Source organism: Apodemus sylvaticus, chromosome 5 (assembly GCF_947179515.1).
Source record: "Apodemus sylvaticus chromosome 5, mApoSyl1.1, whole genome shotgun sequence".
Taxonomy (NCBI): Eukaryota; Metazoa; Chordata; class Mammalia; order Rodentia; family Muridae; genus Apodemus; species Apodemus sylvaticus.
The window spans coordinates 143700433-143714620 of NC_067476.1; the positions used below are offsets into that span (position 1 = coordinate 143700433).

Below are 14188 nucleotides of genomic sequence, written 5' to 3' on the forward strand. Positions count from 1 at the left end.
CTTCTGACCCTTCTGCCTCTCTCTCCCAAGTGCTGAAGTCACAGGCATGCACTGTTTCTTGTGTTTTATGTGGGTCTGAGCCTTTGTATATGCTAGGCAAACACTGCCAACAGCCCCATAAGAATGCATTTGTTTAAAGGAAAACAGCCCTCAGTTTACTGTGCAGAATTCAGCCGGGAGGTGGGGTTGCGAGTTCCAGACTGCACCAAGACAGAAGTGGTGCAAGAGTCAGTTTTCCAGGATCATGGGAGACAGAAAGGATTCTGAATTAAGTAAGCAGAGAAAATGGAATTGAAAGGGCCTGAGGTGCTTACAGAGTCTGTGAGAAAGCTTGGGTGTCTCCTCCGGAAAGGCTGCTCCAGCAGTCTTACTGTCCGGAATAATCTGGAAGCCCCTGAAAACCCGGGGGGATGACTTCAAGCTGTGAGCATGCTAAAATGGAACTTTCTGCACATGAGACACTCCTGCAAGGGAACTGGGGGGGGGGGGGAGGCGCGGATCCAGCCACTGGCAACACTTGAGAGGAGAGCCCCAGGCAGCGTGGGGGGGTGGGGGCAGAGAGCTGCACTCCTGGGTGGAACAAGGCCTCCGTTCTAGAAACCACTCCATTTACTACCTTGGTGTGCTGCCTGAGTGAGTCCAGACATTCCTCTTGCCTGGGTCACTGTCCTTAAGCTTAGGACAGTCTGGTCAGGCCGAGCCTACGTTTGCTCAGGAATCCAGTAGGACTGTCCATATGAGCAGTAGTTGGTCATCCAAGAGGAGACTAGGGTTCATCGGAAGGAGGGGGAGGACCCGAAATGGACTCTAAATGACATGGTCAGTATAGTCCCCCACTGGGTCTCTCAGCAGCTGTCACACCCTAAGCCTGGGAATGCTTTTCCCAAAATGTGCTGTAAAGATATGGTGTAACAGTTTGACAGGCTCTCAGGAGTGTGTTTACCCATGTGTGCACTTCTATATGTGTACATAAACACAAACACATAGACACAGATACACAGACACATACACATAGACACAGACACACACAGAGAGACACATACATAGACAGACACACAGAGATGCACAGAAACACATACACATACATATACACACAGACACACAGACACACACACAGATACACACATACACACAGATACACACACAGGCACACATACACACAGACACATACACATTCATACACAGATACACAGACACCCAAATACACACATACACACAAAGAGAGATGCAGATACACAGACACATGCAGATACACAGACACACACATACACACGTGGAGAGACATACACAGACATACACAGAGACACAGACACACACACACACACACACACACACACACACACACACACACACCCTGATCTGGTCTGAGCCCATAGAAGTCCTTCTGAGCCTCAGAGTCCTCTTGTGTTCAGAATACCACTTCTCACAGGACTGCTGTGGGGCTTCATCAGGCAGACAAGTGTTAAGGGCTCTGGACTGGATGTGGTTCCGCTGGACTTTCCAGGGGATTCCCAAGGGTTGGTTAAGGATTCACATCCTCTCCCCTCAGCCAGTGAGGAACCAAACCGTGTCCAATTGCTAGGCTACATTAGAGAAATCAACCCCATCCCCACCCTGTCTGACATCTGCTAGTGGGAGGATGGGAGACGTGGGAAGAGTTTCTTCTGGTGAGTCCTTGGGTGGTCCTGAGAAGATCACATCCCTCTCAGAGCCAGAGTTTCCTCAGCGGGCAATGGAGGTTCTTGATGCTCCTGGAGGAAGACTGAGAGGATCCCCTGAGGTAATCCACTGGAAAGATGAAAACCAAGCCTGGCTTATGACAAGTCTGAAGCAGCTGGCAACTCTGCCTGTGACCTTGAGACTTGTGAGGCCAGGTGCTAGGACACCTCACCAAGGGGGACAGACTCATCTTGGGGAAAAGGGGGTTGCCAGATTTAGGGAAAACGTCATGGGATTCTGAGTTCATTAACTCCTTTGCTAAATGTGTGTACCAATTTATAAGTATGCCTGACACTTGGCAGCCATGTATACCCTTACCCTTCCCTGTCCTTGACAGACATAAACAATCAATTACAGACCTTCCAGTAAAACCTAGAGGCAGCCTCAGAATCCTCCTCAACGTCCAGTACAGGCAGATACCACCAGTCAGCACATGTGATTGTGGGCCTGACATTCATTCGTCGTCTGTGGTCTGAAATGTTAGTGTGGTCTGGCATGGAGAAAGACACGGGTGGGTTCCCAAGGCTGAGGATTCAGTTCTAAGTCTTGCCTTAAACCCCCTGGTTGGGTGGGAGAGTGACTCAGCACTTGCTTGGCATGTGTGAGGAAGGCCTGTGTTCTATCCCTGGCATGGCAAAAGCAGACACAAGGCACGCCGCTAAGACCCTTGAGAATGAGTAGATACTGAAGGGGTGGCCAATACAACCCATGGAAATCCCTCAAGTAAAAGCCGGAGCCACGGGAATCTTCAAGACCGGCCTCGAGGGCGGTTCCCTGTGAGCAGGTGCCCTGGTACGGTTTCTATGGCTGTAACACCATACTCTGAGGCAGAAGAATTTATGAAGAAAAAAGGTTTATTCAGCCCCTCAAGGGCTGGAATTCAGATGTCAAGATAATGTAAGTGTTGACTAGCTACAGACGACAGAGAAAAGTATGACAGGCAAGTGGACCAGCATATGGCAAGAGACAGGGCATGTGAGCTTTTCCTGCAAGGCATGAAAAGTCAGGAAGGAACTAAAGGGGGCCCTCCCCTGGGATCCCCCAAACTGCTGGGTGGAGGTAGGGTTAGAGTGCAGCCAGGACCAGAGACTGTCAGCTTGGGGTGTGCATCCCACAGGCTCTGGGGCTTGCTCGGTTGTCCAGAACGTCCTAGGGCTTTAGCCTTTGGGCCCTGTACCCTGAAACTTCTCTTTCCCTTCTACCACAGCCCTGTCTTATAATTGTAGGACAGACTCCAATGGCTGTGGACTCTAGGGCCTGTAGGCGGTGCCCCTCTTCATCTGGAGAGGCAGCTGTGAGCTGCCAGCTGAGGGAAGAAGGGAAGCGGAGTGCGGCCTACTGAGGCCTTCCTGCCTCCCTCACCCAGCACACATTCCCAGCCCCTCTCCACATCTACAACCCCACCCCATCCCAGGAGATTACTTTTTCATAACATCTACTCTTTCTTGGAGGACTAAGACCTCTGGGAAACCTGGCCTAGTGGCCCAAGTCCTTCCTTCCCGGCTCTGATGGTCAGGGCTTCTCACTCCCTCAGGAGTTCGCCTACTGCTGAAGGAGGCAGGACCGCAGAGCGGGGCTGTGGGGCTGAGGGCACAAACACGGTTGGAGTCTAGAGGAAGGAACCCAACCACACCTCCTAGGGGTCACTTGACAGTCAGAGAAGTTTCTCGGAGAAAAGGACACTTGCACTGGGGTTTGGAAGGAGAAATAGAAGTTTACTGTGGGAAGAAACAGGAGAAGACATTTGAAGCCAAGGAGACAATGTACACAGCTGGTCGTTGCAGGCCTGTTCTATAAAGTCAGAAAGAGGCTCTACGTCTATAAATATTTGCTGAATGAATGTCTGAGGGGAGACAGAGCTCTGGTGTGGCTGCACCAGCTTCAAGACTGGCAGTGGACCAAACCAGGCAAACAGAAAGTTTAAAGGACTATCAACTAAGTGGGGCTTAGATCTCAAACTTGGGGTGCCTGTTCCCCAGCTCACCAGAGCTCACAGCTGTTTACCTGCTCACTCACGTGGCCCCTGCACACAGCAGATATCTGCAACACTCATTCCCCATGATCTGCGCCTGCAGATTCTGGACTGCGAATGATTCTCAGGGACAGGCCAACAGTAGGTACTCAATAAATGTCTACTAGGTGAATGGATGGTGTGGTGATTTTAAGAGATGCTCACAGATTTCTTGCTCTTCTCATTGAGAGCAGAAGCCCCTTGGTGTGGGCTAGACTTTGAGTCCGAGGTCTCAACATGAAGGCAGGTGAGGTATGACTTTCAAGATGATGTCATTAAAGACACTGTAGCTCTGTCTTGCTGCTTGTCCTGTGGGTACGCCCAATATCACGTGGCTAGGACACTCAAGTGTCCATATGGACATGCTCAGATGAGGCAGTTTAAGGGTTCATTTGGGCAGCCATCTTCACATGGGTCCTCATCCTAGGCAAACCTTTGAGCGGCTGCATTCCAGGCTGGCAACCCGATGGCCACTCCATGCATGACCCTGGGCCAGGGCCACCCAATGAAGCTGCTCCGGAAAACTCAGTCCACAGAAACTCCAGGAAACAAGAAAAGTTTACTCTTGGTCCACACTGAACTGTGAGAGGGCTCATGAAGTACCAACAGGTAAGCAATGGGGAGGGATGGGTGAGTGGGTAGAGAATAGATGGACGTGTGGGTAGGTGGATGTGTGGATGTGTGGATGGTCAGGTGGGTGAATGAATGGGTGGGTTGGTTAGTAAATAGATGAATAGTAGTTGGATATGCGGTAGATGGGTGGAAGGATGATCAAGGATGGAAGGATGGATGAATGGATGGATGGATGGATGGATGGATGGATGGATGGATGGATGGGTGAGTGGGTGGATTGATGGATAGGTGAGTGGGTGGGTAGATGGATAAGCATGTGGACACACAGGCAGCCAGATTGGTGGGTGGATGGATGGATGGATGAATGGTCGTACAGATGGATGGATGGACAGATGGACAGATGGATGGATAGATGGATGGATGGACAGATGGATGGATGGATGGATGAGTGGGTAGGTTGCTAGATGAATGAATAGTGGGTAGATAGGTAGGTGGGTAGGAGGGTGGATGGGTAAGAGTGTATTAGGTAGTCAGTAGTCAGAGGCTCCATTGGGAAAGTAGGAGGTTCCCATCCCAACAAGTTTACTGTCCTAGAAATCTGGAAGAAGTTGATCATCCTGGAATACCATGGTTACCTCTGAGTTTCAGACAGGTCACCTAGGCAGCCAAGCAGGGAAGGACAGAGCTGATGACCTTGTGCCAAGAGGTCCACAGAGATCCTGTGTCTGCTGCCCCAGCTCTCTCCAGCAGTCCCTGCATCCTGGCCCTGTCATTCCTCAGCCAGGGTGGCCTCTGAACCCCGCAGCAGGTCAGGGCTCTAGCGTTTCTCAGAGGTTGCATCAAGCTCTTCACTCAGAGTGCCCCCTTCCCTGTGTGCATGTGCGTGCACGTGCACACAATAGATCAGTTTGTCTCTCTGTGGGAAGAGGAGTCGGGAAGACCCAGGACAGAACTGGCTACATTCAAGGACCAAAAGGAAGGGACATGAGAACCTGTGACCCTATGACCCTATGACCCTATGACCCTATGACCCTATGACCCTGTGCAGAGACTTGGCTGACTCCAAAGATGTGAGCTAGGAAGTAAGCATAAGACTCAGGGTGGAGCCCCTCTGTGGGATTACCCAGCATATGTCCTGGGACACAGACACAGAGAGAATGTAAACCGAGGCCACACTGACAAACTACTCCTCACCCATCATTCTGGCAAATCCTGGCATTGGACACCATCACACTGTGTGGATGGCTGTAGTGTGAAAGCTTTGGCCTCCAGCTGGGGGCTGTTATATGACGTTGAGCCTTTAGGAAGTGTGATGGTTTATATGAGAATGAACTCTATAGGCCCTTGTGTTTGAATGGCTGGTCCCTACTTGGTGGAACTGTTTTGGGAAGGATTAGGAGGCGTGGCTTTGTTGGAGGAGCCACTGGGGGAAGGTTGTGGGCTTTGAGATTTCAAACACTCATGCCAGCCCCAACCCTTGGCCTCCAACTTTTGAATCAGGATGTAAGCTCTCAGCTTCTGCTCACGCATCATGCCAGCCACCCTGCCTGTTGCCATGTTTCCTACCATGATGTTCGTGGACTCACCTGAAACTGTAAGAAAGCTTGCACATTAGAAGCCTTTTAAAAGATACCGTGGTCATGGTGTCTCTTCGCAGCAAGAGAACAGTAACTGAGACGGGGTGAGGATCTAGGAGGTTTGCCCTCACAGAAGGCATATCCTGGAAGGGGATCCAACCTCCTCTTCCTCTCCCCCTTCCTCCTCCCCTCCCTTTCTGACGGCTCTCATGAGGTGAGCATCTTGCCTTTACTGTACAATGCCCTCTGCCACTCAGTTTGTCTTCACCGCAAGCCAAGGGTAACCAGGCGAGATGACTGTGGGCTGGAATTCTAAAACCATGAGACAAATAAACCTTTCTGCATGTTATCCTCATTTCTGACTTTCTTACAGTTGCAGAGGCCTGACCAAAGTCTTAGGAATGTCTCATAAAATGAACCAGCTAGCAATATGGCACACACATTTCCCCACAGCACAGGTCTTTTGCTTCTAGGTCATATTCTAACAAGATAATTCTGCAAATATGAAGAAGTCTGGCCGGGCGGTGGTGGTGCATGCCTGTAATTCCAGCACTTGGGAGGCAGAGACAGGTGGATTTCTGAGTTTGAGGCCAGCCTGGTGTACAGAATGAGTTCCAGGATAGCCGGAGCTACACAGAAAAACCCTGTCTAGAAAAACAAAACAAAACAAAACAAAAAAACAAAATCAAACAAACAAAAAAGTCTGACGCACAGTCTATTCCCTGACTTTATAATAACAACATGTTGGAACTACTCAAATATCCATCTGTCAGTACTTTTCCAATGGTTGTGACCAAACACACTTCAGATGCCACTTATGGGAGGAAAGGCTTCTTTTGACTCCTGGTTTCACAGGGCATGGCCCGTCTCGGAGGGGAAGCCTGGTGGCGAAAGGCAGGAGCCTGAAGCCCATTTGTCTTACCTGGTGCCAAGCAGAGAGAGGCGTGTGTCAGAGCCCAGCTAGATCTCTTCTTTTCACTCTTACAACCCAGCCAAGCCCTCAGCCTGTGGGTCAGGGTAACCCACGTGCAGGGAGGGACTTTCCCATCAGCTAATCTTCTCCAAAACTCTCTCAAAGGCACATCCAGGGGTGTGCCCTAAGTGAGTCTCATTCCCATTAAGTTGAAGAGGAAGATTAACCAGGACACCACTGAGAGGTGCCACACAGGAGAACTTATGTAGTGGGAAAAGCAAGAGAATCTCTGTAGTGAGGGACTTCTAGTGCCTATTAGTAGGTAAAAAGTCAAATATAAACGTATGCTATATTTCACTTAAGAATGCAGAAAATGTGGGCTGGTGAGATGGCTCAGTGGTTAAGAGCATGAGCTACTTTTCCAAAGGTCCTGAGTTCAAATCCCAGCAACCACGTAGTTGCTTACAACCATTCATAATGAGATCTGTTGCCCTCTTCTGGTGTGTCTGAAGACAGCTAAAATGTACTACTACTACTACTACTACTACTACTACTACTAATAAATCTTTGGGCCAGAGTGAGTGGGGCCAGAGTGAGCAGAGGTCCCGAGTTTAATTCTCAGCAACCACATGATGGCTCACAGCCATCTGTAAAGCTACAGTGTACTTATATACAAAAAATAAATAAATCTTTAAAAAAAAAAGAATTCAGAAAAGGGGGCTGAAGTGGTGGCTCAGTGGTTAAGAGCACTTGCTGCCCCTTGAGAAGAGCCAGGCCCCAGTCCTGCTCCCACAGCAGGCGGCTCTCAAGGTCTTTCACTCCAGCTCTAGGGGATCAGGAGATCTGACGCTCTCTCCTGGCCTCTGCTGACAGGCACTGCGCTCATGTGACACACACATAAATAAAAATAAAGAATGAAAATTAAAAATAAACAAAACACACATATTAACTTAATTATACAAAAGAAAGGAAGGATAAACCAGAAACGTATTGAGAATGGAAGATGTGGGGTTGAGTTTCTCTGGGAATCTGTTCATATGGCCTTGAGTCTTAACCATGTAAGCATTTCACATTGTGATGGTTTCTATATGCTTGGTTCAGGGAGTGGTACTAATAGGGGGTGTGGCCTTGTTGGAGTAGGTGTGTCACTGTGGGTGTGGGCTATAAAACACTCATCCTAGCTGCCTGGAAGCCAGTATTCTTCTAGCAGCCTTCAAATGAAGATGTAGACCTCTTAGCTCCCCCTGCACCATGCCTGCCTGGATACTGCCATATTCCTGCCTTGATGATAATGGACTGAACCTATGAACCTGTAAGCCAGCCCCAATTAAATGTTGTCCTTATAAGACTTGCCTTGGTCATGGTGTCTGTTTACAGCAGTAAAACCCTAGTTAAGACACATATGGTCCAGAAAACTAGAAGAGGAGACAAAAGCATAAACCTTGAACTGTAAACAAAGAGACAGAGATAAGCTCATCTCCCTATCAAACCGATAATGAGTTGGGTATAAGGCAGGTACACCTGAAATACCAGTACCCAGGAGGTGGAGGCAGGAGGATTGAGAGTTCAACATCAGCTCAAGCTATGTATTCTGTCTCTAAAACCAGAACCATAATAACAAAATAGAATTAATTAATTTTGCCTTTCTATGAACCAGTGTCTGACAGAATCAACTTAAGAGAGAAAGGACTTGTTTTGGTTCAGGGCTTCATGGGATTGCAGGACATTATAGTGGGGAGGGTGTGGCTTTAGAGACACCCTAGACACCCCAGGCCTGTTCCCTGTAAAGTGGGACTGAGGCTGTTCATTCTGTGCCTGGTAGGATGGGAACAGGGCAGGACCATCATAGGCTGGGACCTCAGGCTCCCACAGAAGAGCTCAGCCTCAGGTAGAGGGCGAACCTGTCTGGTATGGTCACAGTCTCAGCTCTCATTGTTTTCCTTCATCTCAGCCCAGTCAGGAAGGTGTAGGCTTTAAATTTTTCAAAACCTACTTTTAATAAGGCTCTTAATTGCTTTAGCCTCCCTTCTAGCCCACCACCCACCTGAGGTAGTGGAAAGGAAAGGTTAATAGGGCTAAGGAGGATGTGGACCTGTTTAGAAATAGTTCTTTGGAGCAAATCCAATCTGTGTTGTCAAGATATCAGCAGTTCAGTTCACACAAATCAGCAGTGATAGCTGCATTCACTTGCAAACACCATTCACGAATCAGCAAGGGCAGGTTGATCCAGAAGAAAACACAAGGCTCTGCTCTAGGTTGTTTAGATATAGCTTGCCTATAGTGGTGGCGCACGCCTGTAATCCCAGCACTCTGGGAGGCAGAGGCAGGCAGATTTCTGAGTTTGAGGCCACCTGGTCTACAGAGTGAGTTCCAGGAAAGCCAGGGCTATGCAGAGAAACCCTGTCTTGAAAAAAAAAAAAAAAACAAATCCAAAAAACAAAAAGAAAAGAAAAGAAAAAAAAGAAATAGCTCCTTCAGACAATTCCAATCTCCATTTGTCAGGATACCAGCAGTCCAGTTTAGTAGTGTCAGGACAGCAAACACAAATCAGCAGCAGTGACACAATCCAGCAGAAACAGCCAGGCCTCCATCGAATCGGCAGGAGTCAGCAGAGGTGACCAGGACCAGCAGGGATGGCAGAAGTTCTTTGCCATTGCCTCTCTCGACAAAGTGAAGATCCGTGAAGACAAAGACATGAGACCAATGAAATGTTACAAAGATAGGTATGTAAGCACACCATCATTGTCTGTTAAGTTCTATATATATTCCCTCCAAACATCACGTGTCCTGCCTCAGCAAAACACCAAGTGAGTCTGTATCAGCTGACATATCCAGAGACTTCCAACTCATTCTATCATTCGACTTGAGTCCTGAAGCGGCCAGAACACCACCAGAAGTTTTCTGGCGCACTTCTCTCTGTGAAATTACAACAAATGATAACTAGTAAAGAATGGAAAGGCGTACCATTACTATCCAGTTTACTGTCTGTGGGGTCATATTTATATTCTCTCTAAGCATCATTCATCCTTTCGTGTGTCTGCTTTAGCAAAACATCTTTTCACCTGTGTGCTTCAGGAAAACATTCTTCCACATGTGTTTCCCAGCAAAACATCATTTGACATAACTGACTTTCCAAAGAAACCAGAAGTTTCCACTTCAGGAAGGGCACTTGGTCTCCTAGTCTGTCTCCCCTACTTTGGATTCCCCTAGAAAAGTCCTCCAGAGTCCTGAGTTCTGCTTCCACCCTTGGGTCCTGATAAAGCAACATCCCAGGACTTCAGTTTAGGACGGGACCTGAGAAGCTACCTGCTGCTCACAGGAGTGAATGACCTCCAGAGTGCTCTGCCCGAGAGCACAGTTCCCCAACAGGATGAGACCACAAGGCTCAGGACTGTAAACCATGGAGACCTTTTTGGTTTTGGAAACAGGGATCCAGCATGTGTTCTGGACTCACTGTATAGTTTAGGCTGGTCTCTTCGTGATCCTCCTGCCTCAACTCTTTATTGCTGGGACTATAGACACTCACAGACAACCTCAGCTGAACACCATGTAATAAACACATATGGCCAGTTAGACCCTTGGTTACACAGTCTGAGAAACACTGCCCCAGACAGGCACAGAGACCTGCTCAGAGTCACAGACAAAGAGCTGTGGCTGGGTTCAGGCTAATTTACTCATTCATTCATTCACAGATTCCTTCACTCATTGACAGATTCCTTCACTCATTGACAGATTCCTTCATTCATTCATTGATGAAACCTAGTCTCGGTGCTGACTCCACTTCACCAAGTGACTCAGGCACTTCACTAAGAGGCAGGTCTACTGAGATGGAGGAACTGGCTGAAGAGAGAGAAGCAACAGGGCTTTTGTTGGATGTCTCTGTCATGGGTGTGATGATTCAGAATCCTGAGCTATAACAGAGAGGTGCTACTATGCTGGGCCTGAGAGAGGCCTGAGGATAGTGCATCCTATCTATTCTGGATGGCTATGACTGTTGAAAGAGAGGCTGCTCCGCACTGCAGGAAGTCGCAGGGTCTAGAACAGAAGTCCATGAGAAAATCAAGTGGTCCATATCCTAAGCGTAGTGACGAGAGCCCTATGGGTGAGGTCATAGGTGCTTTGGCGGGAGGGAGCAGGCTCCGAATGAATCAGAGGCTGGGCTATGTCCTGAGTACTTGGTTGGCAGTGAGCAGACTTGGGTGGAGCCAGTCTCCAGGTGGTGTGAGGTGGGATGTGTGTGCCCAGTGTCTCTCCAGCTCAGCAGCTTCCCACAGCAGGGAACTCAGCTTCCCACGATTCCTAAGGATAGGCCCTTGGAAGCAGCTTGGCTGGGTGCTTCTGGCCACAAGCCGCTCTCATGAGGTTGCAGTTAAGATGTTGGCGGGCTACACTGCCTGCAGGGTTGACAGCTGACAGATCCGCTGCCAGCCCGGCTCCCCTCCACAGCTGAAGAGTGGCTGCTAGCTGGAGGCCTCAGTTTCTCCACATCGAACTGGGACTGCAAGAAGGCTTTACAATGTGACACTGACCTCCAACCCGGAGGGAAGGTGGCTGGAAGCTACAAGGGCGAGGGCGGGAGCTCTGAAGTCACAGAATGGCTGAAGTGTTCTAACTGGCGTTAGTCAGTTTGAGAGGGAACTGCCAGGTCCTCTTCTTAGACCAAGCGTAGTGACAACTCCTTGTAGCTCAGATCTTGCTACAGCCCCAGATTGTCAGCCTGTGAGGACGGGGAAGACTAGACCGTTTTGCTTACTGGATTCCACAGAGAAAATACAAATTATTCCTGGCACAGAACAGTCCTTGGCAGAGTTACAAGGCCACCCAGCATCATTGCATCTGACAACTGTGGATGGGTTGATGCTTTTCTGAAGCAGTTCTAAGAGGCCTGAGCTTCTGTAGTGTTCTTCTCTGTAACTTCAACATCCATCCACCCCTCTCATACACACACACACACACACACACACACACACACGTTTTTTTAAAGTATCAAATGACCCAAAGCAGTAGCCACTGAGTTTGGAAAGATGTTCTCTTGTGTACTCAAACTGCCACTGTTTACTGAGTTTCATCTAGGACAGACAGGCTTTCTGGGTCAGGAAATGGAGAGGTGAAGACAGCAACACTTGGCCACCCTTGCATGCTGAGTCAGATTGCCAGGGCTGCCAAACAAAACATCAAGGATAAATACTTCTTCCAACAGGTCTACACTCTGTGGAACTGAGAAATAAGGCTTCAGTGTGTGAATTTTGGGAAAGCAACACAGTTCTATATCTAGGACTGGCCTTCCAGAAGCCGGGCTGGACAAAGCAGGTCTCCAGATTGACAAGGCTTTTCTAACAGCACTGGACCACTGACGGAGCCTGTGGGCCTGGGCCGGAAGTGGACCACTGTAGGCCGGAAGTAAGCTCCCGCAAAGTGGAAGTCGGGTAAGAAAACAAGGGGGACTCTGAGGAGGTTTGATCGAAGGTCAACATCAGGTGGAGGGAGATGTGGGGTCCAGGGGAGCCCTCTCCTGACTGTAAGACAGAGAATCCTATAAGCTGAGAAGACTCAGGTGCCAAGCAGCAAGGGCTAGAGAAGCCAAGTCTCCAGGCATTGAGAAACAGGAGACTTGCAGAGACAGGAAGGTGTATGTTCCTGCTGGGACGTGGAGGTGGCCGACAGCCAACCTGAAGTTGACTCAAGGCACAGGGAAACCGGAAGATGGAGGTCGCAGCCCACCCTCAGCTCTTGGGCCTCTTTTTTTTTTCAGCTTCTGGCTCTCCTTCTCTTTTATCCCTTCCCACTTCACCAGAGCCCCTCCTAGAACAAGTCTGCAAGACTCTCCCTACTCCAGCAGGCCAGCTGGTCAATGGATGCTGTGTTCTCTCCAGCTCCGCCCTCCCTGTCCTCACCGCCACATGTCAGGGTCAAGGCCCTCTCCACCAGGCCTCGGGAAAGTTCTGCCTGTACCCCACCCCGTCTAGGACACTATTTAAGATTCTTGAGACAGCACACTACACTTTATTACATCCTTGGGCCCTGTTCCACCCTGCCCTCAGAAAACCCTTCAGGGATATCCAAGGGCTCAGAGAACAGGACCCAAACACCCCAGAATGGTTCACAGAACCCTGTGAATCCAGCTCCCCGAGAACTTACTACAAGCAGACATTTTAGTAGTGTACATTAACTGCATCAAACACTGGATTTCACCGTGATGTTTGCATAAAGCATATCATGCTACCTTTACTGTCCCCGGTGACACGGGCCTTATGGTATCAGCTACCCAGAAGGATGAAAAGGTCAGGTCAAGTCTTGCATAACCTGTGAGACTCTGTCCCAAAATAAAATTGAAGACTGGGGGTGAATTTTATTGGTACAGCTTTGCCTACTGTGCCTGAGGCCCTAGGTTCCATATGTCGGTGCACCTAACATATATTTTTATAGTAAATATACTGGGGGTATACCTTAGCTGGTAGAGTGCTTGCTTAGCATGCACAAGGCCTCGAGTTCGATCCCCAGCACTGAATGAACCAATCAGGGTGATCCATGCCTGTAATCCCAGCACTCAGTGAAGACAGGAGGAACAGGAAGTTCAAAGTCAGTTCAGGATACACAGCAAATTTGAGGCCAACCTAGGCTACATTAAACCCTATTAAAATTGAGTCTGGGGTCTGGAGAAATGGCTCAGTGGTCAAGAGCACTGACTGCTCTTCCAGAGAGGTCCCAAGTTCAATTCCCAGAAACCACATGATGGCTCACAGCCATCTGTAGTAGGATCTGATGCCCTCTTCTGATGTGTCTGAAGACAGCTACAATGTACTCATATGAATAAAATAAATCTTGTGCTCGCTTTGGCAGCACATATACTAAAATTGGAACGATACAGAGAAGATTAGCATGGCTCCTGTGCAAGGATGATATGCAAATTTGTGAAGTGTTCAATATTTTTATTAAACAGCTTCGTATGTTAAAATGAATGAATGAATGAATGAATCCTTTAAAAAAATCGAGTCTGGATATTTCCCATTTTTTCCTGGGAGATGCCAGGGACACAGTGATATATGGGTGCCCCCAGTGCATGGAGACAATAGGACATTATGTCAACCAACCTTACAGTGTACCCTTCCCCTGCCTGCTCAGTGACTGTCCTTGGGAAGTTCACTTGTGGGGGTAATCGAATGACAATTTGGAGACACTAAAGCCATGGAAGAAAATTTGTTGCCCACAGGGGTGAGGTACGCTCTGCCCCTCATGGCTTTCTGAGGGAGGCATGAGGTAGATGCGGTGGGGGTGGGGGACCAGAGCTCTTGTTAGGTTCCACAGGGCAGGTTAGCTGGGACACAGCAGAGCAAGCCCCTGGGAGCAGCTAGAAGAACCTTCAGACTCTGGGCTCCAGGCCAGTCTCTAGTTGTC

The 14188-nt window shown here is 48.9% G+C and overlaps 1 long non-coding RNA gene and 1 other non-coding gene across 2 annotated transcripts; both read left to right on the forward strand.

Annotated features, from left to right (window-relative positions):
- The first annotated feature begins 1600 nt into the window (after positions 1-1600).
- Positions 1601-6211, forward strand: LOC127684669 (uncharacterized). Its single transcript, XR_007977761.1, has 3 exons — positions 1601-1780; positions 4158-4339; positions 5804-6211. It is a non-coding gene; the product is annotated as an uncharacterized LOC127684669 (long non-coding RNA).
- A 7406-nt stretch (positions 6212-13617) lies between these two features.
- On the forward strand, positions 13618-13724 carry LOC127686640 (U6 spliceosomal RNA). The gene has a single exon (XR_007978221.1). It is a non-coding gene; the product is annotated as a U6 spliceosomal RNA (small nuclear RNA).
- Positions 13725-14188: the final 464 nt, after the last annotated feature.